We start from the raw sequence: 361 nt of genomic DNA on the forward strand, positions 1-361 counted from the left end.
AGAGAGAGATAGATAGAGAGAGAGAGAGAGAGAGAGAGAGAAAGAAAGAAATGGTAATGATAACAGAGAGGGAGATATGTGTGGTGCTATTATCAAAACAAGTCTAACATCATCACTATGGTCGTAAGTAACATGCGATTTGTGGAAACGTACGTAGCGATGCATTAAAGTGTTCATAAACTCCGCCCATTGTCTAGTATGTATCCTATATGACATCGGCACCGCACGGTACAACCCTATAAAACTGCTATTGACAGTTGGTATCATTAGGCTGCAGCCGACATAATAGAATAGAAACTTTCATATGCCTATTCAAAAACGTTTCCAGTAAACGAACTGAAGGGATATATATATATATATA

Source organism: Octopus bimaculoides, chromosome 1 (genome assembly GCF_001194135.2).
Source record: "Octopus bimaculoides isolate UCB-OBI-ISO-001 chromosome 1, ASM119413v2, whole genome shotgun sequence".
NCBI lineage: Eukaryota > Metazoa > Mollusca > Cephalopoda > Octopoda > Octopodidae > Octopus > Octopus bimaculoides.